General features: G+C 42.9%; 1 protein-coding gene across 4 annotated transcripts in view; it reads left to right on the top strand.

Moving 5' to 3' along the window:
• LOC134861072 (microtubule-associated protein tau-like) overlaps positions 1–14,624 on the top strand; it is a 50,559-nt gene that overhangs the window by 16,012 nt on the left and 19,923 nt on the right. For 2 of the 4 annotated variants that reach the window (XM_063878075.1, XM_063878077.1), the window contains exons 2-3: positions 496–563; positions 8,187–8,243. The gene's annotated coding sequence lies outside the window, so the exon portion shown is untranslated. Of the gene's footprint in view, positions 1–370; positions 564–8,186; positions 8,244–14,624 lie in introns of those variants that run through there. The other 2 variants (XM_063878079.1, XM_063878078.1) reach the window with 1 other exon arrangement.

Below are 14,624 nucleotides of genomic sequence, written 5' to 3'. Positions count from 1 at the left end.
GGCAAGCCCTGCACCCCTCCTTTTATACACTCGCATATACACTGCGCTCGCTGTCAGGTTTCGAGGTTTCATGCATTCATAATGTGGACGTTTTTGAGCAAAAATGTTACACACCCGAGAGGAACATGAAATATGCTCCTGGGAATTTCTAGGATGGAGATTTATCTTTTATAATTCCCTCAGGAGTGGATGAGCTTCATATCTCTTTCAAACATGAATTAATGTGACACAAATGTACACACACATCTCATTTGCCCATCCCCCCTTATACACACCCCTGGTTTGGTTGCAGAGTGTGCACTGGTGAAGGCAGGGAGGGGGAGACCTGCGTGAGACAGCATGCCGGTTGGCTCGCTGCATGTGTGTGTGTGTTTTGACTCTGTGTGATCCGCAGTTGCCGGCTCCGCTCTCGGGCGAAAAAGCGTCAGCCATCTCTGCTGCCTTTTTATATGTGCTCCTTATTCTCTCTCATCTCTTTTCTTTTCCTCTCTGCAGAATCTGCTACCTTACCCCCCCCCTTCTTGAGCCATCTCAGCAGACAGAACGCTGCCCTACTCCATCAGGTAAGACACATTATTTTTCCTGCGCAGTGCAATGTTTTTTGTGTATAAAATCACTACCAAAGCAGAACAATATTTTCCTTTTTAGTGAATTTTCTCCCCCCGAGCATGGCTTTGATCTTTAGTCAGTCCGCTCTCTGCGTGTCATCCTCCCATTGTATGCATGGATTATAATTATCTGTGATATTTGCTACTGACATATTCAAACAAAAGAGTGAAAGAGCTGATGTTGTGATAAGCCAGGGACTGTTTCTGTGTTTTGGTGACCCATAGTCTTTGTCACGTACCCAGTCTAGACATCTCTGATTATTCAGCCGCCAGGACAGTTCATCCAGAGTGTACTGCTGCTGTGTTTACTCAAGATAGAGAAACATTTTTTCAATTAGAAATAAAAGCAATCGTGGTGATTTTGGACTGCTGTGATTCCCAGTTTGCAGTCAACAGATTGTTGGTGGTTTGACACCGAGCCGAACACATTTCTCACTGTGACGAGTTGGAATAAGTGATGAGATGCCAACTCAGACTCCCTATCGTTCTTCTTCCCTCCCACTGTGTTTATTCCTATGTCTGCATCATCCTGCCTTTATCTGGTTTGAAATCTAACCTCGCTCCCAGTTGGACTGTCCTCACTTCTCCTCCTCTCTCTCACTAGCTGTTTTCTCATATCAACTCCAGACAATGTCCAGACAATTAGGTCCACACATTGTCCAGAGTCGTCCTTATACATAATAAAAGGTTGTCTATGTCACATGAGTTCACAGTTCCTCAAAATGCTCGCCGGGTTTAGAGCGATGGGGTGGTACCTAGGTATGAAAAAAAGCAAAACGTGACGCAGATTACTCCGTGTTCACGGTCTCTTCACGGGCCTTTAATTGAAGTCTCAATGATTATGGCATTAGTATTTACAGACAGGGATAAGAGTTAGGGTTAGAAATGTCTCTTCCCGTCAATGTATGAACGACCCTAACTTCTTACCTTGAGATTTGAATTCTTCTGGTTTCACCCCCATTGCGTCATCAACGCGACATCTCTATTCACACATGGGCAATTATTCAGCCTTTGTGATAGTGTTCTGGCAGGATAAAGTCTGTTTGATGTCCGGTCGGAAAGACTTTGCGTTGTCATACATGTCTCTTCTAGGTAATGCCTAGATAATGTCAGTGTGTGGGTGAAAGGGGCTCCTGTCTCACAGTGCTTCCCTTGTTTGTTGGAATGTGTTGTTGTTTTGAGGGACATTGTATCATGGCACACTCTGGGCTAATCCATGTTCTATCTAACACTGTGTGCCAGAAGTCACCAGGGTGCCTGTCCTATCCACAGTGACGTGCCCCCCCCCCCCCCTCCCATTCCCTATCTGTCATGTCTCGGTCTGCCGGCATGGCTAGCAGTTGGCAGCTCTGAGGCGAGCTGTCCTCTCCTGGGAACTAACTTTGGATGACACGCCATGGCATGGGAGGGCAGGAAGAGGAGGCAAATGCGCCCTCTCGCTGTCCTCCTTTTTCGGGGACACAAATAAAACCCTATGACCCCCCCCCCCCCATTCATCCTCTTCCCTGCCACCCTCTTCATGCCTTTGAAGTGAGGTCATCGTTTGGCAGGGAGGACACTGTTGCGGTTGGTGAACCAACTGTTGCCGCACTCTCGGATCAGAACCAGTGGGAGATGGAGGCATTGTCTTGGGGTCAGAATCGCCCCTGGCTCCAACCGCAGGATGTCAGCGAGGCATTTGAAATGTAACACAGCTCAATGTAGGTGTTTCAGAGAAGTGGGAATGAAAGAGAGCGTCATTGTTCCGAATGCTCTCCCTCCTTCACTTTTCCAACTGCCGGACGCAAACCAATGGGGATCAGAATTGTAGTTTAATCTTGGAAATGCCTTATGGGAACCAATAGTTTTGGAGATTGGCAAGTGCAGGGTTCACGAGACCTTGCTTGTATTTTAAGGAAAGTACACCACATTTTTTTTTAAATGTTCAAATCTAGGTCCACTTTATCCACTGCCTGTTGTACCTTGCACTGTACTGACTAAAGGAAAAGCAAGTATGGTGATTTTATTTTAGGATTTTGAGCTGCAGTGCTTTCGAACTATCAAGAAATGTGATCCCCTTCAGATATAATTCATATGAAGGTTATTTTTAGAGGCAAACTGTTGGGGAAAGGGGACAATGCGGTCAAATCAACACTCCCTGGACAATGACAGGATGCCCTTAAGTGTCTGTTGAGAAGTGATGGATGTGTGGCTGCATGTCACTGGCAAAGATGAGGTGAGCCATACAGACAGATGCAGCAGAATTTATTGGACAGCATTTCATTTCGGGGGCGGACTGCTGGAAAGCTGCCGAGGAGGAATAAGTGATGACGGGGCAATGAGAAATAAGGATTACTGAAACGTTTACAATGGAGTAGAGGGCAAATGTGCTAACGTACTAGCTTGCTTATTAGCTGCACGGTAACTGTGTAAACCTACCTAAACCCACCACTTGCATTTTTCTCTAAAAATCCCATTTTCAGCCCTTCACATTCTCAAGGGTGAAAGTGTTCCACAGAAGTCCAATCACAGCCTGCAGGCCTCATTTCTTGCCGCCTTGTCCCGTCATGTTGATTGATGAATGTGTGTGTGATGCTCTTAGGCCATTAAGAACCTATATGTTTATGAGTATAGACCAGTTCTTCCACCTGTGTTCACTCTTCAGTGCAGCTGTTGCCTCGGGGGGCACAAGGACCTGCACCTGGTCCTGCCTGGTTTACATAACGCAGCAAAAAGAAGTGTTGCTTGCGTGTGTTAGAGCTCGTAGATTCTGTAAATGGCCTGGAGTGTGTTTTGGCTTTTGCGTACACAGTGTGACACTTGTTCCTTCCATGTTGTTTCTACATCACGACATAAAGCTACAACAACTTAGCAACTCAGGAATAGGACAATCCATGATGTGACTGCACCATTGGCTTTCTTAATTCTTCCTGAAAATAACTTGAGACAAAGTTCTTCTGCTCACCGTTCCCTGCTCATCTCTTCTCTATTCTGTCCTTCGGATTAATTAATGAGCCTATTTCCCGCCGGAGTTCGGCTCATTAGCCACACAGGCTCTGAGTACAAAGTGTGGAGGTGTAGAAAACAGCCCCTCCCCCCTCGTCTCTTCACACCTGTAAGATTGCACCGAAGCCCCTACTGAATAAAGGAGTCGAGAGCTACATGCAGAGTTGTGATTAGGAAAGGCCAAGTAGATGTAATTAAGCGCCGGCGCACACCGAGGGAAGTCAGTGATGGAATGATAATGAGCAGTAGAAGTGTTTAGAAAAGTAGCGGAACAAATGAAATAATGTTTGGAAACTTTTCTCGTTTGAACATTCCTAACCTGGACTTCAACTCCTCAAAGATTGTGGAGTATTAAACATGCATCTGTTTGTGTGTGCGCATTGGCCTAAGGGAGTGTGCGTGCGTCTTTGGGGGGGAAGGAGGCTGTCTTGGTGAATTATAGATGAGGAAATGGGGGCAATGGCTGAGTTAAAAGGGGAGGAAGCAGAGACCTCATGGAGAGGCTCTGTCTAATGTTATGGATGGACCCCCATGTTAGACTAAACACGCCAAAAACAAAGCCAGGATAAACTACCGCTGCTTTAACACCCTCTTCATTTCCATTAATCATGAAATTCACTGGAACTCTTAACAATTTTGTACAAATATGCTATTTTGATTTCATTGAAATCAGTGTTTGCTTTTTTTCCCCTTAAACATCCCAGTGAGAATGTGTGGTTTGAAGTACTGTGGGATTGTTAAGTAACTCCATTATACCTGCTGTAGCAGCTAAGCCTTCAGGTGACATAATTCAACATCTGGCAGCCATGTTCACTGTCCTCAGAAAACTAGGACTACATTTCTAAATAAAGGCCTGTTGGTGTAATGCTGGGATCTCCTCAGTGTTTGCAAATCATTCCAGCTAGCCATCTGTGGCCTAAATACGGATACAGAAAGCAATGTAGTGAACAATGACCTTGCTTTACTGTGTTATACAAATGACACAGTTGGTGGTTCGGTTGTACAGCTCCTCATTTCACAGGCATATTATAGTTTAATCTACTTTTGAAAGATTCCTTAAGCTCTGAGTCTGATTTGGATAATTAGGGTCCTTCAGAATAACAGTGCATCAGATATTTCTGGAAGCAGCTTCCTGTGATATTCCCCTTCATCTCCTCTGTTCATTCTAGCCACGGTTTTATCAGGCCTTTTAGCACGGCTCTGAGATTAGGGTTCATTTCCTGTTTGCCTCGTCTCTGATGAAGTCAAATCACTGGATTAGGTCCAGCATTGACCACTCTGCCCTTCCTCCATCTCTTCTCTTCTCTTGCCTTCTGTTGGAAACATTTGGCCTCCTTACTCCCAGGAGGAGCCTGCGGGTCAAGACGAAAAATGTGCCGTCAACTGTTTTCTCTCTTCCCAGAGACTCGAGACATATTGCTTGTTTGTTCGGCCCTGCAGTCACTTACTCACTGTTTGTACCCGTGCCTTACACATCCACCCTTCAGATGCCCAGTGGAGGTTGATGGTCATCTTGGCTGACTGATAAGATAGTGGAAATGTGGAAATGTCCGCATTATATCTCAGAGGGTGGTTACAGATAGTACTTGGCAATATGAACAACCTATTGTTTTCAAAATGTGGGTCTTGATAACGATTAATATCACAATAAAGCATATTTTGGGGTAATAAAATAGTCTATAGGAAATAACCACATGGTGAAGCCCATCTTTGCTCACCTCTGGGAATTAAACACATGTCCTAAATACTTCCCATTCAATTATTTGTATGTAATTAAGCTATGCTGCTGCAGAATGTTTGTATTCTATGAACTACTGAACGTTTTACTCTGTGTTGTGGAATTCAACAGACACTGGAATGGCTGCCATACATGTAGAGTTTGAGATTTAAGAACAATATGGAGTGGTCTCTTAATTTTTTCCGGAGCTGTATAGTTCCAAATGTATAGTTTAAAGTGTACAATAGAGAAATCATTTGGTAACGAGTGATCAAAAAGACTACACCTGTTTTAGACGTTCCCTCGTTTAAATCATCATTTCTCCTCAATTACAGCTATTCTGTGTCCTACAGCACATGCTTTAAAACATATGTGCACTTTTGAAGAAGGAATATGATAGAGACGTCTGTGTGAAGTGAGATGAAGGTTTCATAACAAACAGGCTAACTGCTGTGAGAGAGAGGGATCATTTACCTCGACAGTTTAAAGTGGCTTTGACTACAACGCTTCTATTTGTGTAACGCTGCTGATATTTTTGGGCTGGGCGGTTCGTACTTTATATATCCTTCTCTGCTTATTCTTTTCTTTTTCTGGCTAAGCTTCCCCAGCTGGCCAGCCTTCCGCCCGAAGAGACATTACTTCCTGTGTGACTTCTCTTACTGTTTTCTCCACTACTTTCACTCCCTTCAACTACTTACTTCTTGGAGAGTACATTTTCTGCCTCTTTCTCTTTAAATGGCAATACAAACTGTGTTTTTGCTTTGTTTTAGGACCAAGTGGGCATGTGTTTTCCTTGCCAACCAATTTTACAAGTCCCTATGGAGGCCCTGAAGTGACAAAACTCGTTGTTGTATAAGACATTTTGTCCCCTCCCTCTGTAAACCCCAACTTCATTTCCTATTTCTTCTAGTAATCCAATGCTCTTCCTCTATGTAAAAAATAAATGAAGAAACAGTCAATAAAACAAGGAAAATCATAAAATAATGGGGGATTTTGTTCTTATAATTTGATCATGATGGCAATGCACAATAATACAAGCTCTCAGTTAAATTTACTACACGCAAATTCAATTATGGAAATGAGTTAACATGGAAGTCATGACCATAGATCATGCGTTTACAGCACAGACATAAAAATACCAATTCATCAAGTCAAAACAAGGCTTATTTTAAACTGTGAGTTCAAATTGGGACTTAAATGTTAATTGAAATAAAAAAATCATAAATGTATTCCCTAAAGAATTGACTGAAATGATGGCCATAAGAATTAAAAAACAGTATGGTCCTTTGGTAGAAATACTTGTCATTCCTCAATGGTGAATTCTGCTTCCAGCTCTTTTTCTCTCCAGGCCTTTCTCTCTCTCATCTCTAATAAATCAACCTCCTTCCTGTTTGGAGAATCTCCGCTCAGCTCCACTTCATCCTCTGTCTCTTTCTTTTTCTGTCCAACTGCCTGTTTGGGCGCCAGAACCCCCGCCCTCCCCCCTGACGGTGCTTTCACACTATTTTAATGTTAACAGGATGCTCTGTTTTCTAGCTCCTCGCAGTCCAAAAGCTGAGTGAACGCGCAAATCCGTCTTTCTCCGTGGCTGACTTAAGCCTTAACTCATCCCCTGGCTCTGCCCCGACGGACCAATCCAAGAATTTACCAAATCTTAAAAACAGCTCACGAGGGGAGTCTATCTAGTTGGCACACAGTTGACATGATCTCACTTGTTATCACTTAGAAATTATCACTTTGATTTATTTGGGGATTATCAGTATCTCGGCAGTTGCCTTGGACACCATACTGCTGATCTGTGTGTCTCTTCTTCTTCTGTTTTTATCTCGCACTGCGTGCAATTACTTTGTTTTTACTTGACATGTCTTTGCTTTCCATTTAAGTAAACTCGAAAGATATTTTAAGGCAACTAAAAGTAGTGAAAACACACTGTTTTAAAAGGTGACCTTTCTAAGACAAGAGAGCACCCAAACCAACGGCACTGTGGTATCAACCGGTCAATCACAAGGTAGCTCCGCCCTAAAGCATACTTATCATCCACTTTAATCTGGATTGGACCATTATTTACAAAGTGAACGGCATGCTGTATTGAAGACGCATATAACTAAAGATTGAGACCTTAGAAACGTTAGGAAAATGTTTACTGGGGTATTAAATCAAGCGAAAACTAGGGTCATTTTTTCCTAGACTTCTATATAATTTGAAAAAAGTATCTAAGTATTCTGAAGGGAGAATCAAATCTCATGCTTTCTCAGTTGAAAGATTGAAGGAAATGAGAAGGACATTCGGTCTTGTGAACAATGGGAATAATGCCATTCATTTCAATGTAAAACTTGTAATTATAAAATAAATTAAATGCACAGCATGTCTTAGCACAGACCCATTCATGGATACTGCATTGAAAATCTTTTCTAGCGTTGTTGTTGTTGTTGTTGTTGTGTACGGCTCATCAGTGGCAGCTTAAAATAGAGACCACAGTGACGTTTGGATTACTGTTGCTGACGGACTCCAGGTGACAGAGCTAAGCTGCATGTTAAAGACACAGCTGAGATTACAACGGTCTCGTATAAAGACCCCAAATGTGATTCTATAAAAGTCAGGATTCAGAAGGAAGAGCTTGAAACTGAATTATGGGGAGACGCTTCAGGTCACTAGAATAAATAAATAACTTTAATACAAAATATGGAAACGAGACATAATGTTAGCTTTTGGAGAAATCTACAGATGAAAATAGCCACAGTTAGTAAGATAAACAGCTTCATGTGTATTTAGTCTGAATGAAGACATGTTATTGAAGCAGTGTTTATGGTTTTGAATGTTTTGCCTAACACTTTGGTTCTGCAGTTTCTCAACAAACATCCTCTTTTCTCATGCAGGTCTGAGCAGACGCTTCATCCCGCCTGTTCGATCCATCAGTGACGACAGCTCTTCAAGTAAGTAGAACGTCACCTCACACTTAAATAACCCGAAGAAAAAGCCAAAACATAGAAGTCTGGACTGCTGCCAGGCGGTGTACTATGCACTTCTTCGACTCATATCGCTCGCATGACATTTCACACTCACTTTTCCCATGACTCATGGGGCCCCGGGAGTCAGATGTAAGTGGCTGCACTCAGCCAGAAGATTAGCTTGGCTGTCCACGGATGTATAATAGAGGGGGAATTATGCTCCACATGTGGAAGGAGAGGGGAGATTGTTTGGGTTGAGGTCATAGTAGATACTTTCGTTACCTCCATGTTATGCGCTGCAGAACATGTAAATGACAGAGTCGAGAGGCTAAATGTAGATTTGGCGGGGAAGTTTGTGTTTCTATATTAAGCGCGTGTTAACAATGTGTTTACTCCCAGGCAGTTGTGGGTTCAGCTCGGTGGATGCGTCCAATGAGAGGGTGTGTTTGTGTACGTGCGTGCGGTTGAGATTTTAAGGGGTTTGCGCACGTGGAAGGGTGGATTTTGGGGAGGGAGTGTGTGTAGGTATGGGTTAGTGTGTGGGGCGTGGGCTGTCAACAGTCACCGAAATGCCCTCAGCCGTGAAGGATGCGTGAACATGCAACACGGCTTGGGAGGACTGACTGCTGGAGAGACAGACGGATGGGAAGTGTTGTTGGCAAATGCAGCAAGTCCCAGTTTTCACTCTGTATTATTTAGTTTGTACATGTCACAATTACTAGTTGCAAACCATTTGAACTTCAGTCCTGTTTTTAATTCGCTGTCACTTTGTGGATTCAAAAAAGGCCTGATATTCTGTACACATTTGCAGTAGTAACACAAATGTCCCGGTGTGGGATTAATAAAGTAAGTCTTATCTTATCTTGGTCCTTTTTGCATTAGCTTTTACCATAGCTATTTATTGCTACTGGTATCTATACATCTCTGTTCATGTATTTGCTGCTGATTGAGACAAAAAAATGATAAACATGTAAAACAAATTTACAATTTTGGATATCTTCAAATTGCTTTCATTTTCTCTGCCCAAGATTCTAGAACCACAATTATTACTTTGACAAAAAAGCATTAAGCCCTCACATGTACCTTCAAATATGTTAAATGTTTGCGTGGTAATTTACTTAATCATGTTTTGTGCGTCAATATAAATGCTTCCTCATTTTCATAATGTATGACCGAATCATTTTAGGGAGTTTTAGTTTGTAGCAATATCCAGCTATATGTTTGATCAGAAGACAACAGTGACACACAAACAGTCCTCCCCCATCAGCAGGACCCTGAACGTCTGAAATGACGTCACCAGCCCAACCAGCTACCAGCTCTCAGTGTATCGATGGTTTAAATGGCTCCGATGCCATTTGTGTCCATGCAGTTAGGAAGCCCCCCCGCGGGCCGTGCCTGGAGGATCTGTTGACCTATTTCAGGATCCATAACGTGGTCAAAGTCGGCTGTCTGCAGCCAGCCTTCTCTCCTGGCCGCCACCAGCCCCTCCCACCCCCGGTCTCGCATCACCATGGGAACAATGACATCATAGTGGGGTTGGGCTGATGGGTGCCAGGAAGCATCTATTCCTCTGTTGAGATGGATGCTGAAAGTAGAGAGAAGGGAAAGCAAAAGCAGTGAGGAGGACATGAATCTGAGTTAGAATCAGTCAGTTTGATTCAAATTCAATCTTTGAAATGTCTTGAAGGAGCAAAATGGAATTCCCAGACAGTCTTTTCTTTTAAAATCATCCAAAATCCAATAATGCCAATCAATTCATCAGCAAATGCCACAAGCTGCATTTGATGCAGATTGCCAAAAGCTCCAAAAAGCGCTATTAAGTATTCCCACATCGTTATTAATGGTAATGTTTGTCATTTACTAAATCACCTAATGTTTATTCTTTTGTTTGCACTACCTTTTTTTTAGTTTTCTGCCTGTCCTCACAAGCGGCCTTGGGTTCGTAGAAATGCGCTATATACATTGAAATCATTATTGTTTGATTTGAGTTAGGGGCTGTGATTTAAATGCATTATAATACTGATGGTGGCTAGCTGCCATTGTAATTGCACTACCTTTTATTGGTGTTTTATTTTGAAACATAGGAATGATACTGAACACCAGTATTTCAGAGTCCCGTCATGGAGGCATAGTGGTAAAAATATATGTGTATTTATAATGTCAATGCGTGCAGCAGGATTCCTCAATACTCATGCATCAGACAATATGTATGAGAACCAGCCTTTTGAGTCACGTTATGTAAAGAAAAGTCACAGTGGATGTAAATCACATTTTATCCTGCCTTTTATATCAATACATGTCAGGGTGTTTCCCCCTCCAGCATCTATGGCACGGTCCGGCAACTGCTGCTCTCAGAACAGTAGATCCATGGTCAGATGTAAAGACTGTGGTAAAGGATGGGGGAGGAAGTCGCAGTACTACAAGTTTTTATTTGACGTTTTGTATGTGGATACTGCATGGGGAACCCACAATTTATAGGCATCATTTTACATATTTGCCAACTCCAAGGAATTGGCATCAAGTGGAACAAGCAGTTTTGAACAGATGTGTTTTAGTTGTGTTTTTGAAATGGGGGAATGAATCCATGTTTCTGAGTTGGAGTGGTGATGAGTTCCAGAGACGGGGAGCCGAGTGGCTGAATGCTCTGCTCCCCGTGGTGATGAAACGGGCGGATGGAACGGACAGGTGTATGGAGGAAGAAGATCTGAGGGAGCGGGATGGAGTCGGAAAACATGGAGGAGGTCGGACAGATATGGGGGGGGCGAGGTTGTGGATGGCTTTGAATGTTAACCGGAGGACTTTGAATTGAATACGGAACTGAACCGGGAGCCAGTGGAGCTGTTGGAGGACAGGAGTGATGTGGTGGATGGAGGGGGTCCGGGTTATGATGCGGGAAGCTGAATTCTGGACCAATTGGGGGGGGGTTAGGGTTAGGGACTCATGTACTCATTTGCAATATATATGAATAAACCTCTGTAAATACCTTCAGAATGTAACATAGATATAATACATCTGAAAAGGGGTGTACTGTATACAAGAGATACTGAAATAAATAAGCAGGATTTAGGAAAATCGCCTGTAAAGATATGTGATTATGTAATGCTAACTTTTGGTGAGTTAAGCAGAATCTACAGTCACAAGTATAGAACGTGTAGTGCCCCTATACCGCTGGCAATACGGTACTTAATCTTCTTCACACACCAGCTAAGCCTTTGCTCGTCATGCTGCTGTTCAACATATAAACAGTTCCTTCACTCTTCACTGGCAGCGCTCATTACGCGTCAATCCCCGCCATGTCTTGCTGAGTCACCGTAACATAATCTGCCCTTCTGCTACCTCTGCGGCTCAGGAGGAAGTCGCTGGATACTGGGTTGATTACAGGTCATAACAACCTTGAGTGTCCCACTGCCCTCCTCAGGGCTAGGTTCTAGTCTGACAGTTACCCATCAACCACTGCAACGCATTACACAGAGACGGTGTTTACATGGGTTGTGATTCTTATACTATAATCTATTGTCTATTGATGAAGCTTAGTCAATTCAGGCTTTGAATTTATTTCAAGATGAATGCAGTCTATATCTTATCATGACATTGCCTGAGTTGAGATAACATTGGAGCTGTAGTCCGTTTAAATAACTTCAGAATTGAGATAATGGAATTGTGGAGATATAACTTTGAAGTTAAACAATGTTTTTTGTGTATAATTAAATCTCTAAAGCTCCTTTTTCTCTGGAAATGTCCCTTTATGTGACATCCGAGAAAGAATCACTCAGGTAAATCTTTCAATAATGCATTATTACAACAAATACTGATTTAAGTGACAAAAAACTACATTTCTCAGGATGTTTCGGCAGCACAGCCTCCACATTTTCATGCATAAATAATAAGCAGAGGTCAAAATATGCTATTAGCCATTCCAGCAATGGGAGGAATGTTAAAAATAATACCTAAAACTACAGAGTATGCACACTTGCAGACAAAGAAAAACACACACCCGGGCGCTCACACAGAGGATTAAGGCCAGGTTGGCCTACTGAGACTAGCTGCCAGAGATTCCTCCCTCCTAAATGGATGGTGACATTCCGATGAGAGCGGCTCTCCGCGAAGGCGTGATGAGTGACCCAGATTGGGGTACGGTTGGCGGAGAGGGGGAGGGATGTGAGGTCGGATTAGAGACGGGGTGGAGTCGGTAGAGAAGAGGGATGCTGGGGCTGTAAGGTAGAATGCAGTACAGCAGGGGGGCATCAAAAGAAAAGGGGATTTAAAAAAAGAGGAGTCGAGCCTAAGGCCTGCTGCCACACCTTCTCTCTTGTCTCATGTCGGCATGTTCCATTGGACACGTCGATCCCAAGATGTAATAGGATTCGACAGTCTTCCTTTGACTCCCAGTGCTGTTGATTGAACCCTTTCAAGGTCAAGACACACACTGTTCACATGCTGTGCTGTGGGCTGGATTTCTGGCTTTTCTGATAGCATGATGGAATAAAGCTGGATTTATCGATGTGGGATTTTCTGAATTCCATACTGCCAAGCAATTTATTTCTAGTGTCAGAGGTGTATTTTGGTGTAGAAGAACACCAAATGCACCTTAGTTACCGCACACATATGCGATAACTAATCTAGAGAAAATGTCAGACTTCAAACGTTTTCATTTCTGTTAAGTAATTATGAAAGTTGCGTATAGGGTTGGGTCATTTAGTTTTATCTGCGTAGGAATCAAGCTGAATGTTAAGATTTCATATGTTGTCGTCCAGAGGGAGCATGTAAATAGAGAAAAAGGGACGGGACCTTAAATTAAGCCCTGGGGGACGCCATAGTGGCAGACGAATTGCGATCTGACCCTACAGAGTGTGTTAGTCATTTATATTGTACTTTATCTTCAAATAGAATGAGTAAGCAATTGTTTCGGGGGATAAAAAAACCAAACAATTATGAGGTTTTTCCTTCAGTACAGAAAATGTCCTATTAGCTAAACCGTCTGGTGCTTTATTGGGATGGAAGCCCCTCTTTCACTTTATCCTTTCCACCATAACACACTGAGACTAGTAAACAGCAAGAGGGAAGCTTTGAGAAAAGCCATTGTCGGATCAGGTTAGCCGCAACAGGGTGACAAGGTGTGACTGGAGAGCAAGGTGCTGAGGGTCGGAGAACATGGAATTTGCCATGAGTTTAGTATCTCATGTTACAAGTAGTGGTAAATATGTAAAGGGCCTTTATTTCTGAATAACCATAAATTCTTAGAATAGATCTTCTGTTTCTGCTTCTTTAAGATATCTTCTTGTTCTTGTTTCCCTGTTAAAGGCCTTGTGTGTGGGGAGTTTCTCCGTTCGTAATCGAAGGGTAGAAAAGGGCATGGTTTTGTATGCTGTACAGATTGTAAAACTCTGAAGCAGATTACTGATCCAGGATTTTTGGCTATGTACATACAATTAATCTAATTGGACAATCGTAGACAGAATTTCAAGGATGTTTGTTATGGTTGGGTGTCCACTGGTCTAAAACTTACCTGGAAGCCAAAAAAAAGAAGACATGCACAACAACGACACTTCCTATAACTCGGTTTATACCAGTGACCTTGGCATTGTGATCACACAGGACAGGAAGTATGTTAGTTTTGATTCACATGAATTTAGCTACTGTAAATCGTCACAAATCCTGACAGTGTTCCTTTAGCCACTTTGGATTGAAAGTCAATTAAGTGCCTTTTTATCAAATGAGAAAGCAACGGGTTTATGAAAGGAGCCATGGTTTATGCCAATCTTTTTGAAAGGACAATGTGTGAATGCCAAGTGTGGCGTAACATTGCCAAAACAGCAGCTGAAAGCAGGTCAATGTAATTCAAAACCACCATCAGCACAATCTGGCTGTCAGCGCACCCGTTTTCTTCCTTAGCAACAGCTGGGACCAGACTCCACTGAGCCCTGGGCTGAGGTTTTCAGTCTCAGACAGTTTGGCCCAATATCTTTGAATGTCAGTAGGTCTTTCTCCTCCTCTCCTCTCTTCTTTTTTTCTCCCTCTCATGCTCATGTCTTCCCACTGCAGCAGACATTAGCCCCGATCACTGAGAGCCTGTCGTCATGCAGCGCTGCAGGGGAGGAGAGCAGAGAGACTGAGGAAGGAATGAGGAGGGAAGAGAGAGGCAGACAAATGAGAGTCGAGACAACACTCCCAAAGGCTGCGCATCCAACTCTGCTACTCCTCTTAGAAGAGTGGAGATCTTTCACTTTAAAAGAATACTTAGAAATGTGAAATATGCTTTCTTGCAGAGAGGTACTTTCCATAAGAAGACTGAAACTGCAGTCATGTCTGTTTGCTAATAAGTAGCGTGCTAGTCGGTTTGAAGCTGAGCTAAAAGACTGGAAAAAT

The sequence above is a fragment of the Eleginops maclovinus genome, chromosome 24 (assembly GCF_036324505.1).
Source record: "Eleginops maclovinus isolate JMC-PN-2008 ecotype Puerto Natales chromosome 24, JC_Emac_rtc_rv5, whole genome shotgun sequence".
NCBI lineage: Eukaryota > Metazoa > Chordata > Actinopteri > Perciformes > Eleginopidae > Eleginops > Eleginops maclovinus.
Note: the sequence above shows the minus strand (reverse complement) of the source record. Positions and strands in the feature narration are given on the sequence as shown.